This window comes from Zosterops lateralis, assembly GCF_965231275.1.
Source record: "Zosterops lateralis genome assembly, chromosome: 13".
In the NCBI taxonomy this organism is placed as follows: Eukaryota; Metazoa; Chordata; class Aves; order Passeriformes; family Zosteropidae; genus Zosterops; species Zosterops lateralis.
In genome coordinates, this window is record NC_139773.1 from 16,192,173 (window position 1) to 16,219,813 (window position 27,641).

A 27,641-nucleotide genomic window follows, 5' to 3' on the forward strand; every position below is an offset into this window, starting at 1 on the left:
ATTTCATGCGCAAATACTTCATCAACTCGGCGCCATCCGAGCTATTTCACATCTCCTCCCCTTGCTCCAAACTGATATACGTGGCTCACTACATTTAAAATGAAAAGTCCTCAGACAATTCCAATCATATTGTCAGTCAGATAGTCATCTTCTGAAAGGGGATCCTTCACCTTTAAGAATGCATTTACAATAGTGATATGTAAGCAGCTCAAAGACTCAATACCCCTTTTTTCTGCAAAGCAAGGCTGGGTTAGGAAAAAATCAATATGTTAGAAGTAAAGGTCATACAAGGAAAAGTGACATGAAACAGTCTTCATGAAGGATATTGTTCCCTTAGTTCTGTTTGAAGTTTTCTTTACCCTTGTGCTAGTCTTAGAACAAATATATTTTGTCCTAGAATAGAAGCATATTTTCATTCACCTTAAAAAAAAAAAAAATCTGTATTTTAAATATTTGTCTATTAGGGCATGTTCGCATTTTAGCTTGTTTTGTTTTTGTCCTGTGGGTGAAGTAATCCTTGGAGAAAAAAATATTGTGTGTCTGCCATCCCAGTGCATTTGTTGGTCAGGGTTCCTTTAGAAATGGAAGTATATAATGCACACAAATGTATTTGCCTATCTTTTTAACAGTTCTCAATTTACTTTTCAAGTGGGCCAGATGCAATACTATAGCTCTTACAAGGGTCAGGAACATCTCCTTATTTCCCCACACTCTGTACTTATTGCTTGGGTATAGTTTTAAAGTAGTCCATGAACCCTTTTCATTCTTGCAACACATTTACCCACAATTAACAATCAAACCATCCTTCCTTCATTCAGGCTCCCATTCTCTCTCTGCCTCATTTTCCCTGCCTCTCTCTTGATCTGCCATTGTGCCGAAAGCTGTTTGTGCCATCGCAATCTGCCCTCCTTACCAGCCACACAAGGATGGGGAGGGGGAGAGAAAAAGCACACAGCATTCAGGCACTGAATAGCAAATTGCTCTTGAGTGTCCTTGCTTTCCCCAGCGCTCCCCCTTCCTTCAGAAGGACAAGGGGGCCCCTGAAAGCAACTATACATTTTGCTTAGTGCACTTGAAAACAAGCGTTTCACACCTGAAGCCTTTCACGGCAGCCCAGAAGCACCCCTTCAAACCACTTAATTGCCAATTGCTTCTGAGCTCGTTGTGAAAGTCCATTATGTCAGGCAGCTCTATGGTGAGTGACAAAGTATGGGGAATGAAAGAGTCCTCCTTGCAGGGCCAGCACAGTCCTAAAACCCCCAGTTCATTGGTTTGCTGGCTGTTAACAGTTACTGCCCATGGTCAGAGGCATGCCAAAACCTCTGCCTTCTATTATTATTAATTTGTTACATGGAAGATGCTGTTCTCCTTATGTTCCCTCTCACATATGTCTATATAAAAACATATAAGCAAATTACAGATGTGCATGGGGAAGGTATCCTCACACAAACTTCACCTGTACATGCGGATTTCAGATTGTATCATTACCACTATTGTTCTGCCCTTTTTTTTTTTTTTCCTCCTACTAGGGAAGTAATAAAAAAAAGAAAAGAAAAAAGGGATGTGATGATTTTCAAGGTTGAAGCTGGTTTCTTGGGTACTAAATAAAAAAAAAGATGCAGGTACTCACTTAAAGGAAAAAGGGAGATGAACTTGAGGAGATGCAAAATAGGTGAATAAAAAAAAAAAAAAAAAAAAGGAAAGAAAAGAATGTCTTAGCTTTAGAATTGCTTTTCTTGTGACTGTGATTTTGGTGAGGGCTGGTTAGTGTTTGAACTAAGCCAGAAGTGTATGAATATAACTATAGAGCAAGGCACATGTTGCAAATATTCCCCATTTTTATTTGAGTGTCTATAATTCATTGGGTTTATGAGCCAATTTGGCCTTGTGGACTCAACAGAAAACCTCCTGCTGATTCTCAAAAGTTCTTGATTTTGGACTCTTGCTGCTCACTTTTGTATTCCTACCAGAGATATTCTAGTGAAGTAGTTTACTGAATTGTGAATGAAATCCAGGCTTGTGAGTATTTGCAAAAGTATCAGAGCTGGTTTATTCAAAAGATTGTGTGCATAGTATGAACCTGACTCTAAAAGCATCTTTCTGACCTGTGATGGAATAGGAATAACATCACATGGCATGGTGTCAAGTCATGAATAACCAACACACCTCACATCCAGACTGTTAAATACAGCCAGCTGATTACTGAGGAGATGCAGATCTGAAGAAATAATTTTAATATTTTTTGAATAACAAGTTCAAGAAAAGTGCTCTCTGCATATAGACAATTCATGGGTCAAAAGAGGGGTAGCATTAATTGCTTAAGCTGTTCATTATGATCTAATCACCCAGCTCTAATTAACACCTTTTAGTGGATTTTAAAGAAAAACATTACATAAAAAGATGCAATGTAAACTTGACTAAATACAGCACTCTTAAAGACAAGTAAATTCTTAGAAATAGATTTTAGAGTAGTATTAAAACATGAGTATAAATATCTTCTCAGTTTATGATTACAGTAAGTGCAGTAAAGCAGAATGATCTCGAGATTGTGAAGCCATAACTGTACCTGAGGCATTTTTAGAATTCAAACTTGTACTCCCTTGGTGCCCCCAATAGGCTTTAAAAAAGTCTGATCACTCTTGCCTTTTGATTGGCTTTACAGAGATTTTTTTCAAGTATGGTGATCTATCAGGTGCTTCAGATAGTTTAAGAAGTGTATCAGCAGATGTTTAAAGATAGGCTGATTTTTATTCATTATTAACAGAAACACCCCACTCTCATCTGTGTATTGCACTACAAAGGTAATAAACAAATTAATAATTAATTAAATACCCTAGTGAAGCTCATTAATAAGAATGTTTTACTAAAATAAGGCCATCAGGTATCCTAAATAGAGCTGGAGCTGTTAATATCCACAGAGTCTGCTGAGCTACACCTGCTGAAATTCAGGTTGCACTTTTCTGACTGTGTGAGTCCTGCTTTGTCAGTTAGAGCTACACTGGTGTGAAAGAACACCCAAAAATGTCTGTTGAAGCTGACTGGTGATTTAGGAATTTCTTTTCCTTTTTTAACAAGCTGTATATCTTCTGGTTTGATTTCTTTGCAAACATTAGTAGCTCCTTTCATCTGGCAGTGGAAAATCCAGGACATTCTGCTGCTCACCATTTGGCACAAACATTCAAAGTCTCCTGTGCAGTGGCATGACAGAAGCAAATGTGTAAAATGTTGGTCTTAAACATTTGGTATTTGCAAGAAAAATACTGAGGAGTTTCACAAAGAAATAATTGAGAAACTTCTGCGGGACCTCTCTTGGAAAAGTCCCTTCTATTTTCAAGGTGTAAATCACAGGAGGACACAAAATGTGATTTCTCTGAGCAGAGACGACTTCTCAGACAGTATTATCTTCCTTTGCTGCAAGACCACACATTCATCCCTCCTTTTCATCATACTCTTTACAGCAATTAGACATTTTCCTATATATTTCACACTGCTATATAATTTCTTCTGACAGCTCATCAGCCTCTTTGACTCATGACCTGTAATGGCATCCTTGTTTTTTGAGATGTTTGTTTATTTTTTTTTTTCCCTCACCAGAAGATGTGAGCACATATTATCATAGATGCATAAAGCCTATCAGTCATTTTTTTTTTTTTTTTTCAGGAGATATCCAGTAATAGAGCAATACTGTTCCCTCTCCACCCACTTGTGATTTTTTTTCTTACCAATTTCCCTCAAAGCCCTGAAAATAGCAGGTGCTTCTCTTCATTCACCTCCGCTTCATCCAGCCCATCTGTCTGATTCTTCTATGAGAAAGATTAATGGGACATAACTCACTTCATCTCATGGTTTTTAACAGATCAGGGCGGAGGGGTAGGTGGAAATTCTATCCAATTTTAGATAGATGTTTCATGATGAAGACCTGATGATGATATCGCAGCAGTAAATTTGGGATCTTTCAGAGTGTTGGTCTGTTTCCAAAGTATTTCACAGGCTTGTGTTTTGAATGTCACCATAAGTAAGTTGCTCTCTACCCATCCATCTCAAAAGCCATCACTACTGTACCAATTAGATGCCTTAAGTGTAGTTGTGATAATGCAGCTTTAGTTTCATAAAGCCAAATACACATTGATCCCTCACTTGCCCTGCACTGCCATGCAGGATCAATCTTGGCAGGAATGTTTGGAGGGGTCACAGGATTTGTTTGCTTGGAACATATTTTCAAGTAGCCCTTTAAAAAAACCCTTTCCCCCTTCCCATGTACCTCTGTCTGTTTTCTCTCGTATCATCAACCTTGCCATGCAAGTTGTCTGTTTTGTTGTTGCTGTTAAATTTTATGACTTTGTGTTGAGTGCTGCTCTGCTCTCATTGTGGTCCTTCAGAGATAAATGGAAGTGCAGGGTAGGAAGATGCCTCTGTGTATTCAGTGTGACATACCCTGACATCTGTTACTGCCCAGATCTGCACCCAGCCTCTCCTAGAGGTCTGTACTGGTATTTTAGTGTTGGACAATGGGCTGTTATTTTCTATCCCACTCTAGTAGAGGCACAGAAAAAGAAATAACTCCTTGTCCCCAGGAGCAAACTTGATTTCTACTTTTTGTGCAAGTTTGCAGCATGCACCTGCATCAGACCTAGGTCAAATGGTTCATTCTGGAGCTGGTTCTTTGTCTTCTCTTTGCATCTGTGACAGCTACTAAAGGTGGCAGCTTCATGTGTAAATGTGAATTCTCGCAGAGCTTTGGTTTGCCTGGAAAGGTGAACATGGTTGTATGTAAACATAATGCCTTTGAAAAGGTAGAGAGAGTGCAAGCACCCACTTTGGAAGCTGTAATGACCAAAAGTGCATCTTGAAGACATGGCTGGTTTTCTACCCCATTGAGAACTTCACCCTAAAAATCTCCGGTGTGAGAGTTTGCAGCGACAAAGTGTAATTTTCTATTCTGCACTTCCACCAGGTTTGGCTTACAAAGAAGAAAATGGTCTCTATATATGCTCTACAACCTTTTGAAATCCTCTTTGCTCTTTTGAGTATTGCCCAGAGTGTAAATGAATGCAAAATTTGGCTTTAATACTTCAAATCTGTTCGCATCCACGAGGCTTGTCATCTTTGCGCCACATTGCACAAGAAAGCTGCCCTACAAGAGCATTACACAGCCTCACCAAAGAGAATCCCCAGGGTAGTTCAATATCTGCACAGAGGCAGATGGGTTGGTTGTAGTCTGTGATGCCAAACCAGTGTCTCCAATAATTTTTTGATTTATCATAGCAAGCACTCCTCAGATGAAGGGAATAAGCAGCTACCTGAAGGCTTCCTCTCCTCTCAGACTGCTCTGCATCGTTCCTCTGAGGCTGAGAGATTTCTGTCTGTATCCCTGGTTCCAAGCACACAATTTGTTGTTTCCTCTGACATCTTCCAGAGGTGTTCTTAGCCCCATAGTTTTCTGTCCAAAGATGTGTTTTCCTTCAGGCTGCCAATCATGGCATAGCAGCACACTGATTTTCTTCAGTACGATGCTGTATGATGATAAAGATTTGAGACTTTTTGCTCTGCGTGGGAAGAGAAAAACTTCAGCATAAAACTTTGTCGTTTATTAAAATATTCAACCCCTTTGGATCCTCTGCTTTTAAAAAGTAAACAATGGGGAACGAAGCACTCTTGCAAAGAAGTAGGTGTCAGGAAAACAGGATTCACTTCACTAAGAAGCAACTGGTGATGACAGTGTGCTATATCTGTCTTTGCAACGTTTAAATTCTCCTTGAGCTGGCTCTTGAAGCAAAGCACATGCTGCTTGCAATGTGCACGGTGCACTGCGTACTTTGATTTTCTCCTGTTTCCCTATTAAGAAAGGAAACAGGCACTGACTCTTGCCAGTAAACACAGAACTTTGAAATTCCAGCAGCTCCCTCTTGTTACTTCTCTATGCAATGGAGGGTGGTGCTTGCTGGTCCTGTCCAAGTGGCAGATGTGGAATTTCCTTAAAGGTGAAAGCCAACAAGCTTGAGCAGGAAAATTCGGAACATGGGACACCCAAAACATGCCAGAAATTGTCTTATGTTCAAATGTCTCAGTACCAGCAATATAAATGAAAAATAATAATTCACTAAAATACTAAATAGTACTTCTGGTACCCTGACAAGAACACAAAGTTTTCTTTCTTTGGTAAACCTTCTGATCTGGACCAGGGTTAGAAAACCCACATTTTAAATCAGTGTATTGTGATGTTAGGGGACAGCAGCACACACTGTGCTGTTGTTGGGATTTAGACCAACTTCTTTAGGGTATAGAATGAAGTTAAGGTGCCAGTAAAAATCAGTTTTCAGATTAAAAATTTGTGGTTTGGGGTGATGGTTTTGGCACCAAAGCTATCTAACATTACAGGTAAACATACCTGAGTTATATTAAATCAGTTTATTTATAGATACAAAAAGAAAAGAATTAGAGCATATTTCTGCATTTAGTATTTAAATAGGGTTTTTAAGGATTCTCCTGTGAAAATGGTAAATGCTTGCTGTAAAGAGTTTGGTTGAACAGGTTTATAATAGTTAAAAATTTTAACTTTTAACGATAAAGGAAAAATAAAGATTTAGGATATTGAAGTTGTCCTGGTTGATTTACTAAAGTTGGTGCCAGGCCATTCTGTGGCCATAACTTGTGTTGCAGCTAAAATTCTAAAACTTCTCAGTGTTAATTTCTCTATATATAGCATATAATAAAAAATAATCCTCCAGTTTTTGTGTGGGCAGAGGTCTTGAAAGTCTCCGATGGAAATTTTTGCTCTAGAATACTGTTAGCATCAGGTGGCTCTTAATTATGAGCACAGGATTTAAAATCTCTGATTTAACAAAACACCTCCTCCAGAGATTCAATAATGCTCCAAAATAAATGCGGCAAATTCTGTATTTGTTCCTTTAGCAGGAAAGCACTGAGTTTAAGGTAAAAGTGAACAAATACAGAATGTATATTCAAGTTCTATGGAAAGGAGTGCCAATGAGAACTTGTGGTTTGAAAGAAAACCTTGGCAAAACCTTGAGAAGTGGTTTAAAGCTACGTTTAAAGCTCACTGTCTCGGGATATTGTGCTATTTCACAGTCTGGTCAAATCCAGATGAATGTAAATGAGGTGTTTGGTTATTCATTATCTCAGGGTAGGTGCTCAGCCTGTGCTCCAAGTCATGGTCATCTAACACTGAATATTCCCATGAAAGTTTGCTGAAAAGTTCCTGGGAGGTTTTGCAGTGCAAGTTTGCAAGATGCAGTGACTGACTATTTAAAAAGGCTTGTGAGGAGAGGAGTTTTTATAGGACTGTTGCTTTTCACACTTTTAATCTGCAACAGAGAGATTTCGTTAGTACAGAAAACTTCCTAAAATTCAAATTGAAATATTTGTTCATTTGCTGTAATTCTCTAGTTTCATTTTGAAAGCTCAGAGTTGGACATCCTAAAATTTATAACAATGAACGTAAAAAACCCTCTCTTCCTGAGGAAGTATCCTGGTTAACAGACTTCAGCTTAAACTTGATCTGAGATTTTTGCTCCTTTTTTTACAATGAAGCTATTGGTTCTTATAGAGGCTTGGTCATTTGTGCCACTCAACAACATGACTTTGGTTTCCTAGGCAGCAAACTACAGGTCTGTAATTTAAACTCAAATTGTTGTCTCACACGTGTACATTAGGAAATACAAGTCTATTGCCTATGGAAGGAACAGTGAAATTCATGAGATGTTTTAAATCATCACACAATTGGCAATTAAAATGTTTGGAAGAGCTACGAGGAGCAGAGGAATCAGAGCTGAAATTGTGCAAAACTATTTAAAGCAGGGGAAGGGTGTCCAGAAAAGCGTAGAGGATGTTTTCCTGAGATCATCTGTTTTGAGCATGAAATTCCTGGTCAAGTACATACATAAATTATCTTTTTTTTTTTTTTTTCATTCTCCACCCACCTTAAAAAAAAAAAAAAAAAAAAAAAAAAAAATATCTGAGCTTGACTGCTGCAATCTGTGTTGCTCAGTATTCCTGACCTACGCAGCAGCTCAGGAGTGGTGGCACAAGTTCTTAATGTTCTACGGGGGAAAATTTAATCAGCAAAAATAATTGTCTTGCTTCCTTTCCTTCAGTAGAGAGGAAAAAAAGGGGGACTCTGCATGCATGACAGAACATTCGTGGACCACCAGAAAAGCGTGGTGAGGTTGGAAGGTGTTAGGGCTCTTTTTTAGAACAATCTGATCAGAAGGCAAATGTCTAAAGGGAAAAGGAATCCGAAAAGAGTGTTGAAGTGCCAGAATGCACCAGCTAATAACTTTAAATAGTTCATTGAGTCTTCCGGAATTTTTTTTGTTCTTCTTCGGGAATAATCTGCTTACATCGTTAAGACCTCAGCTAAGCTCAGTAACACAAATTACCAGATGTTGTATCCCCTAGTTTTTTCCATCAAAAGACCAACCACCAAGCTTGTTGAAAGAGAGAGGTCATTGTCCTTCCCTAGCAATAAAACTATTTTTGCAACTCCTAAGAAATGAAATGAGAATACCTTTCAGCTGTAGAGGGGATCCTATCTCCTGCTTCTTCCAAGTTTCCCTGTTTTGCTTTGTTATTTTCTAATAATGCACTCATGTGTAAGCTAATAATGTGAACAGAGGGAAAATGAAGAGTTTAAAAAAAAAAAAAAAAGACAGAATGAATTAGGGCAATTGAGGTCGCTCTCTTTCATTTTTGCTGGAAGGATTTTAGCCCTAGTTTTTACCTTATCGCTTATTACACAATTTATGATAAAATGAGATGTGATTCCATTCTTATTGTTGTGCTATAGCCTATTGAACATGCATATATAGAATTCATTTCAAATTTAAACACTATCTTAATTATAAATTGAATAAAATGGACAACCTATCAGATTCCCTAAATTGCATTCTAACAAATAATTTCATTTTCCATTACTTTTCCACCAATGATATACTGGGCATAACAATGTTGAGTATACACCCTGTTCTTCTACTTTAATTGTGCCAGAGATTTTGCTGTGTGACAACTGTTTCTCTGTGGGCATGTCTGTTGCTTGCCATTTGTTCCATAAACTGGGGTTTTGTTTTTTTTTTTTTTTTTGAGATATTTCAGTGAGGTTATAGAGAACCTTAGAAAATACTTGTACAAATTTTATTTTGCTTCATCTTTTTTAAGTCTTATCCTACCCCAGGCACAATTCATGGATTGTAGTTTGACATGCACGGCTTGGTTTGAACCGGGTTATTCAGTGTGAAAATATACGTACAGATTCCATAAAGATTTTTAAGGTATGAGGTCACAATGTGGTCCATAGCTCATCTGGAATTTTGAAAAATAGTAGCAAAACAGATCTAACAAAATAACTGATGTCTGTTCATCACTCTGCATTTTCTAACATAATTTGGATTTTAGATAATTTCCATAGTAAATCAGCCTAGTATTAAAATATATATATATATTTAAAAGGCATTAAAAGGTTTATGGATGTTTCTACTAACTTTTGGGAAGTATTTAAGAATTTAGGTGTGGAAAAATTATAGTGAGGTGTAAAACCACCAAAAATGATTCCATCAGGGAAAAGGACAGGAATGTGTGTTAACAGCTTTATAAGACCCATGACTTTTTAATTCTATATATTAAACCTCTGTTCAGATTTTAACTCAAGTTTACCAAGAACTTCCATTGCAATATCTCAAAAATTGCAGAGATAAAATGTATAAAAGATTTGATCTCTTTTTCATCGTGTTGTTTATACTTCCTAAATAAACTTCTGTATAATTTAAGATTTCAAATGCATTCGAGCCAAGTGTAGACTTTTTCATACCTGGCAAAAACTGATTGTATTTAAAAATAGACAAACATCTGCTTTTTTTAACATGCTGCTCATATTTAGGATTTAGCTCTGTTTCATTTGGCTTCAGAAAGCAAATGGGCCACTAAACCCTGATTTCTCAAGTGATTTCTGAAAAGTTGTTGTACTTCCCGTAATCATATTTTTATAGAATAATAATTATTATTTAAATGCGAAATTCCAAGTGGTTAGCAAAACTTACTTGTTACATTTCTTTGAGTCTAAATCAAGTTTCTTCCATCAGAAGAAACAAAACCGGGCAATAAATATAAATAACAAATTTGGATGTTACTAATTCAGCAATTTTCTGATGTCAAAAAGATTTTCTTCAAATTCCTATTCTCTTTAACTTTGAAAAGAAAGTATAATTTTTTGGGTTTTTTTTAATTTGAATTCCTTCAGCTTTTTCATATCATAAATTGCTCACAGTTCCATGCGGTGCTTAAACCGGCAAGAATAAACAAACAAAATACTTGTTGCATCTCAAAGGCTATTTCTCCCCTTCCGAAGTTTGCAAACAGGGCACAAAAATCTAACAGTGCCTGAGAAATTCTAGGACCAAGTTGAAGTATCCCAGCAATGTGGCAGCCGCTGAGCTGTACACACAACACTCCTCCCTTTAATATTTTTTGTACTTTACGAGTTTTTCTCCACGACAAAAACTGCCATTTTATTTTTTTTTTAGCCATTTCCCCCCTAGTTTGAAATGATTTGCTATCACCGCAACTCGATCTGTTATCTCCCAAATAGTTTCAACCGTGTTAATGTGTGCATGTACTTCTTTTTTTTATTTTTTTATTTTTATTTTTTTTTTTCCTCCCCCCACTCCTTATCAGGCTCTCGGCAGCATTTGTGATTCATAGCAGTCATCAAAGTGATAATAAACTCATTCACAATACTAACAAACATGGGGCTCCCAGTTATTTACGAGGCAAATTCACAGCGATGCCGGGCAGTGGAACAGGGGAGAATCAAGATGGTGTTGATTGATAAATTGACAGGTTAATTTACAAGTGGATAATAGGAGTTAGACCCAGAGGGAGCGCCAGCAGCCCCGGCTCTAGCTTGGTTGCACTGCCATCTGTCTTGTGCCTGGGAATCTGCAGGAGCGAGCGCAGAGTTCCCGAAATTCAGGACAAAACCTCCCTGTTTGCGGCAGTTTTAATTCTCTGTGTGGCACAGCCCGGTGACCCTCCCCTCCCTCCGGCCACCTCCCCGCCGGGCAGGAGAGCTGCACCTACAGAAGGGCCACCACCCTCTCCTTACTTCAAAATACTTGATTTTTTTTTTTTTTTTTTTTTTTTTTTTTTTTTTTTTTTTCTGAGGTCCTGGAGTACTTTCACCTGGCTTTTAATCGAGAAAAGTGAAATATTTTTGTAGGTCGTAATGGTAGATACAGCTCTGTGCTGTTCACATTACTTAAAAGGTGATTGTGTTCTCCATTTCATATTTACCTGATTTTTCTTTTTTTTTTTTTTTTTTATTTTTTATTTTTTTTTAAGCCAGCAAATGAAATAAAACTAACTTCTAACCCATCATATTAACAACTTACTTTTCTTTCTTAAAAAATTCTATGCATTTCAGTGTTCCATCTGGCCGGCAGGAATTTAACTTTGTAGCCAGATATTTCTTCTGTTTAGTTGGGAGCATTGAATAAGTTCTCTGAGTCACCTCATTTTTGTAATCCCTGGGAGCCATTTTTATGGCAATCAATCACTGTTTTTATGTCATTAGGCATTTAACTAAACTGGTTGTTGGCTTCCCCACAATGACCTGAAATTTCATGGAATTCGAGATCAAGGAGCAGTTGCCACCACATGTCTTTGAAGTTAATACGTTCCAGTCTTGCATTTTAACATTATGGAAGTTTGATTGGGGAAAATAAAAAGGGTGGTCAGAAATACAGTTTGCCTTTTTTTTTTTTTTTTTTTTTTTTTTTTTTTTTTTTTTTGCAGTAAGAGGAAAGCGTTTTGTTTTAAATACCTGAGATGTTTCTGCTGTGGCTGCTGATGTTCATCAGCTGGCCCGTGCCTCCAGCTCAGAGCTGGATCTCAAAATCTGGGCAATGGGATGTGCTGCTGTCATCAGCAAGTCTGTGTTACACTTATTGCATCCCAAACTCTGGAAATATGGGCTCTGCAATTCCCAGTGAGACTGGGAATCCTGGGATTTCAAATCCTGTGGCTGCTGATTTAGTTTTCTCTGAAGCTGTGGTGAAATTCAGGGATACCTGGCACACCTCTCAGGTGTGGGATTCTCTTCCCACTTGTTCCTGGTGGAGAGGAGTAGATGCTCTGGCAAACTTGCCCAGAATGTTAATTGTGTCTGATGATTTATAATGATCTAAATGAAGTTGTGAAAGCTTTCAGGGGCAAATCCTTTCCTCCACGCCTTGCCTAGATGTGGATGCTTGGGGTGGGGGAGCTCTGTGGGAAGCAGGGGAAGGAATAAACCCCTGGCACCCACCTCTATGGGTTTTCCTGTCTGCCACGGGTGGATCTGCACAGTGACAAGAGACCACTGCTCGTCCCAGAAAACCTGTCCTGATAAAAACTACAGCGAGATAATGTCGTTTTCTGATGCTCTGTTGATCAGCAAAGTGCTCTCCCAGCTGCCTGAAGGCGGCTGAGCTTTTCAGGGGCTGCATCTGTAGGAAAATTAAAACACTTTAACAAAAAAAAAAAAAAAAAAAAAAAAAAAAAAAAAAAAAAAAATTAAAAAAGCCACCCAGACTGCAGAGATGAAACCCAGTATTTGTTATGCACAAAATCAGCCAACCAAAGTTGTAAAAGCATAACAGAAACTCAGAAGAAGTTGGGCTCTTACAGGAAGAAACTTTAAAATCAAACTATTTTCTAGGCTTTACTGAGGAGTTAGGAAGATATTACTGGTATTTATAACAAAGCACTGCAGCTGAATTTAGCAGTCTGTCTCATCCTTGCCTCCGTTGCAACTGGACACTTTTTCTTAACTAATTTGGGGTCATTTTTCTGTGCAGTGGTTTTTTCATAGAAGAAATTTGCTTTTTTGCACAGAGTCATTTAATTACAGAAACAAAAATAAGTACCTGCCTGGAAGGACAAATACTCATTTACTTTATTCAGATTTTTTAAAATCGTTTAATAAAAGAGATAAAAAAATAATCTTTAAGCATAATCTTGGGAAAGAGGAGCAAAGTTTTAAAGCAGCAGGTGAGATGAGGGTACAACATGACAGGACTTCGTGAAACTTGGTGGGAATTATCTGATCCACTCCTTTACCTGATGGGCTTTGCTGATGTTCCAACATCATTTCAGTGCCCTCTTCACCTGTTTTGTGCTGATTTTGGGGCCATTTATTTTGGGCTAGCCGTCTGTTGTGGTATTGAACTGATTTAACAGGGTTTTTTTCCCCATGTCTTTGCTTTCTTCTGAGCCATCTGGACAGTGACAGGTTTGCAGACTCATATATTAATACAATAGTAATTACTCTTAGAACTTAACTTAAAAACATTCTGATAAAAGTTTTTTTTTTTGCAAACATTGAGTAACAATAGGAATACAGTAGGGTGGTGTTTGGCCCTATTTTTTTATAATATAATGTGAGACCTTTGGAAGTCTAAAAAGTATGTGTGTTTATATATATACAGATGTCTAAATGTTACCAATTTTCACGTAAGTTCAGGTGGCTATTTTTTTGTTTTGCTTTGTTCTGATGCTGCAGCATAGGTGTACAAATAACACAAAAAAAGAGAAAGTGCAGATGCATTTAAACCCCTCTCTTTCCTGGACACACATAACCACAGCAAACGACAGGTGAGTCGCAAGCAGAGAATATTTAGACTCATTGATTTTCATTATTACTTCTCTCTCATTCCATATGTCACATCAAAGCATGGTGGTATTCTGTTTGGAAAGGAGATCAATGCCAGGAGATCGGACTGATCCTTGCTATTCACAAGGAGTTTCCAAATTCAGTGGGTGACATAGCATAAAAGTGACCCTGGATTTGCTGTGACTGTTTTCTTGAGTTTAGCCAGACAGACTGCACAAAGAGAAAGGGAAAAAAAAAAAAAAAAAGAAAAAAAAAGAAAAAGAGCATAGATTCTGGCTTTGTACAGAAACTATTCTCTTAATTGAAGCTTATTTAAAAACTTAGATATTCTTTTCAACTACAATGCTGGAAGATTGTCTTGACTTCTCTTTATTATTCTGAATCATTTCAAGTAAAAGTGCACATCTCTCCTCAGTAAACATATTTTATGAAACAATCCATGCAAATAATGCTTTCTTCAATTGTGCACTTCCTAAAATAACATGTTGACATCAAATCATCCTGTTTTGAAGAGTTTGTAATAATAAATAATAATCAATGCTGCAGACTGAAGGATGCATCAATTATATTTATTTTACCCACAGTGGAGACTCTCTCGGTTGTATATTTTTCTCCAATAATTTTGCACATTTTATTGTAAAGTGTACTTCAGTCTAATTGGCAATGTGGCTACTGACTGCTGATTGAGACAAAATTACTCTTTGCCTGAAACAAAAAATTGAGTTCTATTATGTGAAATCTAAAATATTGCTGTAGTCTTGCAGAATAATTCTAGAATGTGGTTTAGCAGGGACAAAAGAGAATTGAAGAACAGGTAGTATAAAGAAATAGAACTTGATGTGGAAAAAAAGAAGAAAATGTTGTTTGAGATTGAATTCAAATCACAAGGGAAATAAATTTGGGAGATGATCAACTTTATCAAAAAAGAAACCTAGTTTTGAGATTTTGAAAGAAACTTAAATGAAATAGCTTTTTGGAAGCAATCCACAGGCTACTTTAGTGACCAGGGCATTATTTTAATTTTTGGCATGAGTATGTGAGAACAAATGAAAATTTTAGGTTATTTAGACTATAATTATTATATTATTATACAATAATAATAATATATAATATATAGTAAATATAATATAATAATAAACAACAAACAGAACTAGTGTTTCGTGGAGTTGTTGGTTCTTGTCAGAGTTGAAGTACATATTGAATATAAAAGAAGGCTGCAGCTTTAATGGCTGTGTCCTCAATTATGAAGATTTCTGGGGACGTTTTGAGGGGAGGAAAGATCACAGATGTCACCAGAACTGAAAAAAAAGAAATTCTCTTTCAGAGAGTATAAAATTCCCCTCCAGTCTCTGTCCTATTTCGAGCCTTGAAGAAGGAGTATTTGAGCCCATGGGGAGAGGCTGCTTGCTAACTTGTAATTTCATATGATTTGAAATGTGGCACCTGCTGGCCTCCTATGTGGGATCACTTAGGAGAAACAGCAACTATCTGTAAGACTGGGTTGTCTAGCCAGTTATCTTGAGCTAAAAATCCCTTTTCACGTTTGTCTTACATAGCATTGCATGGGTAGGGGGTTATTTTAGTATTGGCTGCCAATATGTAGATGCAATTTTGGTAAATCTCTTCTTTACTTCGGGGAAGTCAAAGTTCCTGGAGTACCTTATTCAACTAAAGCAAGTGTTAGAGATAAGTACCAGATCATAACACTATCTGCTCAGCTCTGTGGAGCAGTGGGCTAAGGTAAGGAGGATGCAAAACAAGTTATCACATCAGACAAAGGGACCTAATTAAAACATGATTGCTGAGGTCCACGAAAAATACAATTAAGTTGTAAGCTAAAGAAAATGAGGTGGCAAAGTTAATGTATTTGCCATTTATCTCGTGAGATCTCAGTTCAAAGACTCACTTTCAAATCCTACAGGATCAGCTCTTTCAGATCCTATAGTACTCCAATAGATTTAAAATTAGATTGGACTCATGCAAAGATATAATGTGTGAATGTAACAAAGCCACTCTGAAAATAAAAAATAGTGTGCTGGCTGTCAGTGCTGAACATCCTCCCAGGATGCAGCATTCAGTGTTGCCTCACGTAGACAGAGTAAAATTGAAACAAGGAGATCAAGGAAATCCAGGTGCAAATCACACTTCAAGTTATTCCAGTGAAATTCTGGCATCAGAGCCTAAACTTCCTAAATTTGTGTAAAAGAGCTTCAGTTTTCTTGATACATGCCCCCAGTTTAAGTAGCCAAAAGATCAATGTTGTAGCTGATTAAATTATATTAGTTAGTTTTGCTGTAGCCCTGGTGTATTATCTTGTTTCATCAGTGTCTTCAAGATGAATTAATGTTTTTCTTTAATTTGAAAAAAAGAGTATTTATTGCTGAATTGCAGGTCAAGAGGGAGATTGTAGTTATAGGAGGAAAAGAGTGGGATCTAAATCTCTGAATCCAAAATTTGGGTCTGTCACCATTTCCTGTGTGCCAAGACATGTGTCCTTCCTGTCCCTGGAGTTCACAACTGATAAAAATGAGGATGTGATTGAACCATGTTATCAGGATGTTCTGAGCTGGGGACGAAAGCATCTTACTTTGCTTTTTGTTTTTCAAGCAGTTTTGACCACAACAATTATTTCAGCCATCTCCTGGCACGTTTCTGTGGTCAGGCTGAGTTTGATTTGGGCTTATGGCTGTAAAGGCACAGGGTGACACCCTTGTCACCTACTGAATCCTTGTGTCCAGCAGCTCACAGCCTGCTGGTGTGAGGCTCACAGTGCCCATGGAGTGGGGGTTGGTATTTGGCAATTAATTATATCACTTTTTTCTGTGATTTTTGCCCTGGTGAGAAACCGGGCAGAGCATAAGGCAGAAAATGTTCCTCTCAAGTGAAGATGACCCCCCTCCCCCTCTCAAAGATCGGCCCTATTCCAGTTCTTTTATTTTATTCTTCCTATTATTTTTTGACAGTCTGTGTATGGAGATATTTCTTGCCAAGATGAAAGTCACTCTCTCGTGCTTGCAGTGCTCTGTCAGTTCTTTTTAAGGAGTTAAGTGCACTGTGAGTTAGTAGGAACAATGAACCTCACTTGTTCTTGCAGCTGTCTGTAAAAACTTACTTAATATTGTTTTGGAACAAAACGATAAGTTTTTGGTTACCTTCCTCAGTTTGTTGGCATTGTGGCTAGGCACAATATTTAAGGCAACATATCACTGATATGTGAAAATTAACAAATAATCCTTAGAAACTTTGGTATATCTGAGCCTTCCGTCTGTAGTAGCAGAATTGGTTGTAGATAAAAAAAAATATATGTCTGTCAGACCTCATGTGGGGCAGAGGTGAGAGAACCACAAGGCTGTGGTGTGGTGTCCTACTTTCCCACTCCTCCAGCTCATGTTTCAATGGAAAGTAAGATTTGCATTCTTCAGCCCAGCACCGTGCAGCCCCGGTGGGGAATTTATTCCCTACCCCTGTACAACCTCCATTCTGATGCACTCAAACCTAAAAGGGAAATTTTCCTCGTGAGTGACCTTGCACTTTTGCTCCTGTTGCCTAGAGGAGATCAGTGAGCAGTGCTGGATGACACACACCACACTCCTGTTCCTCGCTGCCCCTGCACCCCAGTTGCTACAGATTGTAACTCCACATGTCCATAACCAGAGATAAAAATAAATCCAGAACTGCGAGGTGAGTAGGCTCCTTCTGTTGCCTTCAGATAGCCCCACTTTGAGATGCTGAACAAGCAGGGGGAAAGTGCATCAGGCATCTGCAGAGGCTGCTGAAGTTGGGAGATTGGTATTTCAGCTAGGCTCTTGTCTTGGAATCCTAGTGGATATTTGTTATTCCTGCAATTTACCATGCTTGTTGTGCATGAAATAAATTAAAGCAAAGCACCATGTTATTACAGCTAGAGAGAAAAGCTGTGTGTTGAGCTAGAAAAAGCACTGAACTACTCAAGGAAGGGCAAGAAGCTAAGTTTTTACTGTTGTTTCCTTTGAGCAGAGCTGAAGGCAAAGGGGAGATTTAGAAGCTGTTCCTTGTGGCACAAAATCATCCCTGATTGTTTGTAGAACAGAGGCACGAAAGTGTCAAAAAGATACTGTGCATCCACAAAGGTGTCTCCTGACCTGCCTGCCTGCTGGATGTGCATGTCATGACTGTAATTTTGTCATGGTAAAAATGTCAGAAGTCATGAAAAACTAGTGACAATGAAAGAGGGGAGAGTCACAGGCAAGTTTTGAAGTAATCAAGTGACCCTTACAGACCTGGATTGCTCTAATCTAATTTTCCTAAGGTCTTAAGGGGTGACTTATGCACCTCCTATTTCGGCAGTACCTAACCCTTACTTATCAGAGTCGTGGTGTGCACTGGGGCCTTTAGGAATCTCCCTGTGCCAGGCTGTGCTGTGTGAAATCCCTGTGTTAGGGTCAGGCTGTCTTGTTCCAGTTAAACTCATGGTGCTGTCACAATGTGCTGATCATTAGCCTACAGCCATATCTCCATGGGTATACTACTGAATTGTACCTATCTTCTAGTTGGGGAAGTACAGGCTTGTGGATTGTTTTCTGGTTTGTTTTTTAAACAAATCTAGGAGCCATTTTTCACACTCCTCCTCAGCATTTGCCAATTTTGTTTGTTTGTTTGCTTGTTTTATCATAAGGTTGTGAATCAGATCAAATGCCTAATGCAAGCTACGTGGCAAAAAGGAAGCAGTGGGCTGTGACTCTATGTGAAATCTCTGTATCTCCTTGTGAACCAAAGAGCTGTCTTGTGTGATGCACCCTTGATCTTCAAACACATCCCCAAAGCCATTACCAGGCTGAATTACTTTTTAACTTGTAGTATATGCTGTCTAAACAGGCCATTTTGGGGGGCTAGCAGACATTAAAACCTCCCTTCCCCAGCCTTGCCTGCACCAAACTGGCCGTTTTTCAGGTTCAGATCAGATCACATCAATGTCCCCTGCCAAGGTGCCCCCAGCTCCCTTCTCCTGGTGCCCTGCAGCTCCTCCCGTGCAGGGAGATCAGGTGCTGAGCTGTCAGCACAGCCCAGCTGCTGCTCGCCTGCAAACCCACCCATTAGTTGTGCCCTGCAGAGTGGGGGGTTTTGCTGCTCACAGGGAAGCCCAGAGACTGTTTTCTGCCAGCTCCCAGACCTCAGAGAGGCCTGGAGGCTCTGGTGTAACTAATAGGGAAGCCTGGAAGCGATGGGAGATTTGAACGTTGAGACACAGCCTGGGGCCTGAGCCAGTGGTCTGTCACTCCTGCTGCTCCTCATCCTGTTCCTGGGAACAGCAAGTGGATTCTGCAGTGCTGGAGCTGTGGCTGCAGTGGAGGCAGTGGCAAAAACGTTGCTAATGATAAAATATGTGTTGGAGACAAAGGAAAGAGAGAGAAAGGACACATGGAAAGTGACCTTGGAAATTGGGGATGGGAAAGTACCAAGGGAAGGGACAACAAGCAGGTTATGTTGCACAAGACTGCCCAGAAATGTGCAGTGTCTCCTGTGTGTGACACAGAAAGTGACAGCAGAGCTGAAGTGTTCCCAGACCATCCTGTGGTGGAAGGGGTAACACCTGTTTAGTTCCCCTGAGAAGGCTCAGCTTTGCAAAGGGGGAAACATGACCCTAGACAGATTTCAACAAGAGTATTTTTGCACAGTTGGGCAGAGCAGCCTTTGCTCAGCTTTGAACAGTCCTGTAATGACCATCTAGGTGACCATCCTCTGTAGCACTGACCAGTGCCAGACCAAGCTAGTTAGAATACTGAGAATAACTCTCTATTTTGCCTTTTTTTCTTAGGTGTTTGTAAAACTCATCCCATCATCTGTTCAAAATGGGTACTGTAAAATGATAACTTGTACCAAAATTATTAACAAGCAGATAATGAATATATACCTCATACACTGATTGAATATGAATATTCTTCTGTCATGAAAGTGTTCTCTGGGACCTGTTTGCCAATTGACTGTGCCTCTGTGCCCTCTGGATAAGAAAAAATGATGGGGTTTGGTTAATGATATTTGTATTTTGAATGTGAATGTTACATTTCTTCTTAATTTGTCAAAACAGGAAGGAAAAGTCTACGTAACTTTTCACTACACCAATAATTCTTTTTTGCTAGTGTAGGTAATATAATTATAGTTTAATTATCTACCTATGTGTTTAGTGCTTCACTGTATTTACACATAGAGTTCACTTTGCTCATGATAGTTATAGACTAGTTTAAAACCACCACTCAGTGGAGTTAGTGCCAATTAACACTGATGGAAGTGAATAGAATCACAATTTTGTAATAGATTTAGTTCAGCAAATTAATTTGATTTTGAAACCCCTTTCAGAGATCTGCTTACGTGGAGTGATTCCCATCCATCTGATTTGAAATCCATGTATCCTTTCCTCATCCCTCTCTCTCATCTCCCCATCCCTTTCTCCTACTTCTGGTAATTGTAAACTGGTACCTGTGACCAGCTCTGACTCTGTGGGAGTCAAAAATGAGTCAAAAGTTCTGAGTTCTTGCTCTTCTCTCTTCTTGAGTAACTTTTCCCCCTGCAGAAAGTTGATTTCATTGTTGTGTAGGAACCTTCTGTTCAAACAGAAGGACGTCAGCTCTGCATTTTTACACTTCTCCCTAATCATTAGTCTGAGTTACAGATGCAAGTGGTTTGTGTGCCAAGGAAAAGGGACTGATTCAGTCCCTGGTATTTTGTGCTCTTCTTCTTGCACACCATCACTTATGCTCTTGTGATAATCCCTACAGCCTAGAAAACCTCACCAGCTGAGTCCAGGTAAATCCCTGTCAAGGGGATGTGGTGGAGGACTTGGGTAATGCTGTCAAAGGCTGGAATGAGCAGAGCTCAGGCAGACTGAAAGCAATGCCAGTGTGAGCAAGACTGGGAGGTTAAAATGAGCTTTCATATTCCTCCTGTTACTGTCAAAGTGGAAAAGGTTCTGCCCATATTCTATTACCAATATCATTGAAAAATGGTAAATATATATGAATGCATGGATAAATACATCTTCAAATATGAGTTGCACACTTCAAGTATTTGTTTGGTCTAAAATACAAATTCATGCCCCAGAAGATAAAAAAATAAATGAAACCTTGTTGAAATCATTTGATGGCAAGACCTTTTTTCTAGTCTTTGAATAAAGAGCTTCAGAGGGTGCAAGCATCACATTAGTAAAGGTAATCCCAAGTTCTAGAAATTTTCTGCTGTAAACCTGTCCATCTGTCTACTGAGGACAGTGACACTTGAAGTGGCTTCTCAAAATCTCCACTTATTAAGAGAAACTTTTATGTAAATGGATCTTTTAATACAAGAATATTTTTAATTTCTCTCTTTCATTATTAAATCATAAGTGATGAGACTCTTTCAGTGCATGAGACATTTATGACACTACCCTGTTGAATTAGAGAGAAAATTAGGTTTCATGTGAAGGAATTTTGAATGGTTTTGGTATTTTTTGTCATTTGTAGACAGGTTTTTCCTCAAGCAAGGGACAAGAAGGATATGAGGTATGTGCTTATATTCATAGTGATGCTTTTTCTTGGTGCAAATTTTGCCAGAACAGGTCCCAGATTTGCAGATCTTCAGTACAGTGAGTTCTGGGTTGCATTTATCTAATATTTGGATTTGATCCACTGAGAGGCAAAGAGTTTCACCCCTTAAGTACCAGGACATCACTGTCCTTGTGAGCTCAAGACTTTGTAGGATTAGGCAGAACTGCCTGAAGAACCTCTGGTCTGTGACCTGTGGTCTCAGGCACCACTGCAATGCCCATCATAATACCAGTTCAGTGAAAGTGCTTGAAGATGATTACATTTTTTTCCCCTGACTAAAGCTCTTCAATTAGGAGGCAAGTCATTTCTGCTGAAATAAATGCTAAATGGCTTGACTTCGTATTTTGTAGTTGGTATGTGTTGAAGTCCAGAGGAGACCTATTTCTGTGCAGAATATGTCAGTTTCCCAATAATGATCTCCTGAAAGTCTCCATTTATACAGGAAAATTATTTTACTGCTTTTAAAGGAAGCTGTTGCATTTATGGATTCTGGCAACTTAAATCCACCATTAATGGGAGAGAAGAAGCAATAGTCAGATTAATACACTTTTTCCTCTGTGCATTATGCTGTTTACCTAATCACAAGTTCATGAAGGAAGATAATTCAGAAGAAAATGTATCACATGAATTTTGGATGACAGCCTGACTTCCCATAACTGGCTAACTAACATTAACTCTGAAATCGTATTTCTTGATGGGAAAAGTCTGAAAAAAAAAGAAAAAAAAAAGAAAAAAAAAAAGTACATATGATAAAGGCATTGCTTGTTACAGTCTAACAAACACCTTTCTGCAGATCAGATCCTGGTGGGGTAATCACAGGCAGTTGGCAGTAATGGGGGAAGGCTGGAAGGGGCAGCGTGCCCCAGTTCTGTGGCTGCTAATGAGTCACACATCTCATCCTTGCTCCTGCTTCCTGCTAAAGGTGTGAGCAGATCACAGCCACCCCATGGAATATGGCATGGAATAAGCCTTTGCTGGTGGGAAGAGCTCTGCTGACTTGTCAGACTTGACTTGTGCTCGTATAAATAATGGCCTCAGGACTGGGATGATGTTTGTGAGACATCTCCTCCTAGTTCTCCAAGTTTGTGCTAGAGAAGTTTTCCTATTTAAAGGAAAAGATCTTTCCTTGTTTTCTTCCCTGAAATATCACCTTAGTTGTTTCCTAAAGCAACTTAAAATTGTGCTATTTAAATAACGGTGTGTTGTCTCGTGTTAGATATCAGGAAACTGTCTCATTATATTTTGATTCACTTGATTTTCATTGATACCTACTCAGAAACTTTTAATGCTGTGGCCAAAGGGGAGTGTACAAAGGACTGAAAAGATTTGTAAGGACCCTTTTGACAAACTCAACTGGGAGTGGGTTGCACCTGACACTTTGGTTGTACTGGTCCTCAAAACAAATGGTTGATGAGAAATAATTTCTGTGCACAGGTGAATTCGTCTTGCCTAATAAACCAGGCTTCCCTATGCTTGTGTGTACATGTGAATGCTCTGTTGTTTAAATATCATCTAAAATATGATAAGCAGTGAATAAATTAAGAATCTGTTTGTTAAACTATGCATATATTTAAACACAAAATTAAGTTGGGTATATTTGGTTGAGATTAAACATGGAAATGTTTTTATCAAACACGCATAGGCTCCTCCATTCCTCCACCCCTGCTCAGTGCAATCATTCTAATGCTGATTTTTTATTTTTTCTTTTTGCCCTTCATTGACATTTGTTTCAGAAAAAACATGGATACTTGTCCATGCCTCTGCTCCTTGTCATGCACCTTCATTTCTGGGTTCTGTTCAGCTTCTTACCTATAGCCCCAGGCATTGCTGTCTGCTCAATAGTTTCCAACCCCTGTAAAGAAGAAACAAGATGACGTATTACTTTTTAAACATAAACCACACATGACTAAGACCCAATAATTCACTCGCTCCTGCTAGGATGCTGAATGATTAAGTCTGACATCAGTCAGTGCCAGTAGTGTATTTTTGATAAACCATAGTTGTCTGCTGCTTACTCCAACATCTGTATTTTTCACACCAGAGGCATCTGTCTTGTTCAAGAAAATGAGAGACATGTAGCACACTGCTCGTGCAAGTAGTAAAACTGATAGAAACTGTACCAGTTATCATTCTCCATAGAGCTCCTTTCCTAAGTGATAGCAAATGACATATTTGGACCACTTTTTATAGAAACCATTTCAGGGAACATACTTTTGTGACCTACTGTGAAACTTGTGGAGATCCCTTCTCATGCGACAGCACCTACAAGTGGCTAAAAAAAAGAGAAAAAAGGTACACAAGAATTAATTAAGCTTGTCATTACTATTTATTGTTAGATAAAGATTTTCTTATTCTCACACCAATATATTTAAATATCTTTAGAAATTTGATCCACTGAAGGAGGTCTCAAAAATCCATGTTCCTTGGAAACCACAAACATGGATTTATTGTATAGCATAAGTTGTCTATATTGAAAATATGGAAAATAGTAGATTTGACCCTGCCTGTTTATGAGTAATGCAGGAAGAACTGCAATTATTTATTTCAGAAATGAAGCTGAGCTAACATTCTTTGTGAAAATCATCATTCTAATCATGCTGATTTTGTTCATGTTTTCTGTCTCCATATCATAAGTCATGGATCACAGATCACTGAAGTTTTATTGATTTTTGTGTCTGCAAGCACAGAGTTCCAGTAGTCAGAAGTCAGGTATCTCCTTCTCTCAATATCCTTCCTGTGCACACCAGCATTATCTTTTTATCAAGCAACCTAATTGCTATTTCATATTTATTTAAAAAAAAAACCCTCAGTATTTAATATTCCTAATCCATCTTAATTTAAAACAGACTTCCAAATCTGACCTCTTGGAACAAAGGTGAGAAAGAAAAGGTGCTAATCTGACACTTTTGTGTTGGCAAAACCAGAACGGCAGCAAAAAGAGTCCCGTTTCTTATATTAAAATTAAAAATCATAAAGTCATAATGCTGTGACTTAGCAGTGTTTACCTCTGGCAGTGCATTTGCAGCTGGTATTTAGCAGCGTCAGCACTCTGTCTGCAAAGGGGATTGTGGAAAAGCAGTCTTTTTCAGGTTTTACTGGGAAGGAAATGCTCGACTTTGATCACGGTTAAAATGACGGCATAGTTGGTAGACGAAATACTGCAGATAGTTAGAAAAGGGAACTGCTTTGGAGTGTGTCCTTTAAACTCGAATGGATCACTTAATTCTCCAGAATATTTACTGGGAGAAGCCCTAAAAGGGTTAAGAAGCTGCTATAAGAAAGGCTAAAAATGATAGACTGGAAGAGAAAGAGGTAGTAAAAATTGAAGGATATAAAAAAGCAGAGGAATGTGGCTGGGGAATAATAAAATAAGAGAGAGAAGTTAAACCAGTGACCCTTGTCGGCAGTGAAAAGCGGGAGATTAGAAAATGTTTCATGCTAATTTCCATGGAGATTTCTTTAATTTATCGAAAATTACTTTCTTCTGCTTTGATTTGTCCAAGTGCCTGCCCCCTCGCAGCTTTTTCGGGGTGGTCCTACCCGTCACGCCGCGCTGAGCCTGGGCCTCGTTTGCCCCCACACTGGGCCAAAGCGTCGTGAGATTACTGAAGCGTCTCTGACGTCTCTATCAGCCTGTGCCACCACAATGCCCTATTCCCTTTTTTTTTTTTTTTCCCTCTCTCTTTCTCTCCCTCTCTCTCCTCTCCCCTCAGTACAGAGTCTTAGGATTCCTGTCACATGATGGCTTCATCGGGGGCCCCCTTGCCGAAGCGTTTTCACTTTCCTCCTGATCCGTTCAGCTTGGTTCTCTCTGCTGCTTGCCTGGCATATCAAAGGAGATTTGTGGGTCATTGAGCCATGGACGCAGAATATAAAGTTATCAGCCTTGCCTGGCAGCATCAAAACAACAAGCCCGCCCCCCCCCAACCCCCCAGCCATCACTTACCATCTTCATCCTTCGAGTGGCAGGAAATTGTTAGTCTCTCTTACAGATGTGTATTGAAGGCATTTAATTTCTAAAGGATAATCAGGATGTAGAAGTACCGGCTAAAAGACCTTAAATATTACATCTCCTAATAGAGCACTTCAGATTATAGCATGATGTGGTAAGATGAAGAAGCTGCTTATAATTCCAGTTTTAAAGACACAGGCTAATACTAATGACAAACTGGCATTTTTTGCAGAATAATAAAGTAATTTGCCTAACGTTTCCAACCTTGTCACAGATAATAAATGGATATATTTGATTACAAGCGTTCTGGGCCAGTGGAAATTGATATCACTTCCTCAGTCTAGCCTAGTCGAGGACTTGATCCAGACTATTTATTTGGGGATTCAAAGAAAGATTCATTACAATAATGTTTCTAAATGTGGCCATTACCATCATTTGAATCATCCCTGTCCAGTTCCTTTCTGAGCACTGGGACTATTTAGCTCTAAAGTGAGTGATCCTGGTAGAAATGCCGAGATTCAGTCTGGATTGCAGTGAGTATCCAAAAGGATACAGAGAAAGATGGCACCAAGTACCTTCAAGGGGTGAGAAATATCTGTCTTGTAATGTTCATTGTAGCTCAGTTAGAAACAGGTTATTTTGATGTGGTTTGGAACTGTTGTGGGGGCTCTGAGCACCTTTTAAAATGAGTCCTCATTAGTTACTTTAAAATCAGTCTTTAAACAATGGCCTTAACTGTCTCCCTCCATTCCCTCTGGACAGTGAACTTGCATATTTAAGATCTTCTTTACCCTGTGGCTAAACCTGCCAGTGTGCCAAGCTCAGGGCTCTGCCTGCAAGGTGACTCTTCACCTGATCCATGGATACACCCCAGGTGTGGAGCTCTGAGGCAGCACAGACTGCTCTGCAGACCTCTGTAAGGTCCTGGGGACAGACTCCTGAGGGAAGGTGGGTCATGGATGGTGCCACGAACATTGGAGGGAAAATCAGAGTGATACCAGGAACTCGTGATGGCTGGTGAACAAATTCTGACAAACTCCAGATGCTGTGACCCCTCTAACCATAGCTTTGTATGTGCTTGACAGGCAGGAATATGGGCATTTCTCCCCAAATCCCAGAGCAGGGATTAAAAACACTGTCGAAATGTACTTGAAAACATTGTCCAAACCCACAAAATCTGTGCTGAATTCATTGCTGTTGTGGTGTATCACCTACTATTTTAAATACTCAGCACATCTCTTAAATCTGTTCACCACTCTTGTCATCTTCTCTGATGCAGCAGTCTCCTAATATATAGCTCATAAAGAATATGCTATTTTGGCTTTTTAAATATATATAGATACATATCAACATCCCTTTTCATGAGTAAATTGTGTCTTTATTGGCTTTCTTATTTCTGTGTAGCTTGGCCTGCTCTTAATGTATTCATTCTTCCCTTTCTAACCATCACCATCTCTGTTTCTTCTCATACTTAAATCCAGGCTACATAAATGATTTTAAATTCCCTCATGATCAAACATGATCATGCAGATCTTGAAGTCAGAGAGAATGTTAAGTGTTTTCTAATTAATTGCATAAATGTGGAATGCAAAAATTAAGTGTTCTCTGGTAATTTCTGTGTGCAGTAGGCTTCCTCAATATGTGCTGGATTATAATACCTCACTTGTGCTTGGGGTACTGGATATTAACAATTCATAGGACACTCATTTTCAAAGGGTGGTCATGATTCTATTTTCCTTTAGTGATTCTAAAGTTTTCTAGTGCATTAATGGAGGAATGTCTAGAGCACAGTTTTGTTATGCCTGTTGTGTATATGCTTAACCTTTTCCCTTCAGTTCTGTGTGCATGCACATCTATAAATGTGTACCTCTGTGTACTGTATCATGTTCACATATGAATGAGAAAGAAACAACATTTACACAGCTATGGTGCTGTGCTTCACTACTTAATTAATTCCAAATACAAGTGACATACTTTTTAGAACAGTTTACAACTGGGCACACCTTTCTCTTTCAAAACTGATCAATTACAGCGACTGTTCTGTTTGATTTTTAAGAGGCAAACCTTTGTAGTATGTGCCATTTTGTTACTTATGTTAGAAAGGAATGCTTTAATCCCCTTAGAAGTTAACCTTAAAAAGGAAACATCTACCTTATTGTGGTATTGACCTTGTTCTGGTAAATTGCCATGTTTTCCTTTACCTACATCTCGCTATCAGTGCGAGATGTTTACATCAAGGATAAGGTTAAATGTTTCTTTTTTGAGGTCATTTACTCCAGTTCTTTCTATGTATATCTCTGAAAAAAAAGAGAGCAATCAGCCTGACTAACAAAGCAACCTGCACGAGCTGTACCAAATCCATCAATTCTTTTGTGTAAAACTTACCCTCACTTTGACATTCTTGTCTGGGCAAAAATGCAAAGCAAGTTGTGGTTAAATCCAGTCAGGTTTTCACAGAAGCTGAGGAAAA